General features: G+C 33.2%; 1 long non-coding RNA gene across 1 annotated transcript in view; it reads left to right on the top strand.

The window, feature by feature from the left end:
• LOC109365623 overlaps positions 1–464 on the top strand; it is a 3,241-nt gene extending 2,777 nt beyond the window's left edge. The window contains exon 3 of the long non-coding RNA XR_002111333.1: positions 377–464. This is a non-coding gene — a long non-coding RNA (uncharacterized LOC109365623). The remainder of the gene's footprint in view (positions 1–376) is intronic.
• Positions 465–790: the final 326 nt, after the last annotated feature.

Raw genomic sequence — 790 nt, 5'->3', positions numbered from 1 at the left:
TATATATATATATATATATATATATATATATATATATATATATAAATATAAAACTTCCAATTTTTTTTCAACGACAAAAAAGTGAAACACAAGCAAGTATAGTGTATATTAATAAGCATGAACTATTAACAAGTTACTTATCTTTAAAAATTATTTTTATCTAACTTGCAAACAATCAACTGTCTCATCTGGGTTTTTATTCAGAAAAGAGATTGACCTAGTGGTCACTACTCTTGTAGTTGCCTTTTATGGGGAAAATATTGTAGCAGATGTCTTTTAAAATGATATTATATTTATAGATTATTTTATAATTTATAGTATAATTATTTTATAATTTATAGATTATTTTATAATGATATTATATTTATTTCCACAGAGCACGTGACTCTTCCCTATCTTATGAGGAATAAAAGAGAAAATAACTCAGAATCGAGGACTGCAATAATACAACAATTTCATGTATATTTTTATGTATTTATATGTTTTATATGTATATCACAGAATTGGAAGGGACCTCAAGGGTCATGAATCTCAACCCCCCTGCCACATGCAGGGCCACCAACCTCCACACTTAATACTAGACCAGGTTGCCCAAGGCCCCATCCAATCTGGCCTTGAACACCTCCAGGGATGGGGCATCCACAACCTCTCTGGGCAGCCTGTTTCCAGCACCTCACCATTCTCTCTGTGAAGAACTTCCCCTCACATCCAACTTAAATCTTTCCTCCTTCAACTTAAAACCAGTTCCCCTTGTCCTGCTGTTATCTGCCCTTTCAAAGAGTCGTTTCCC

This window comes from Meleagris gallopavo, chromosome 1, assembly GCF_000146605.3.
Source record: "Meleagris gallopavo isolate NT-WF06-2002-E0010 breed Aviagen turkey brand Nicholas breeding stock chromosome 1, Turkey_5.1, whole genome shotgun sequence".
Lineage (NCBI taxonomy): Eukaryota > Metazoa > Chordata > Aves > Galliformes > Phasianidae > Meleagris > Meleagris gallopavo.
Note: the sequence above shows the minus strand (reverse complement) of the source record. Positions and strands in the feature narration are given on the sequence as shown.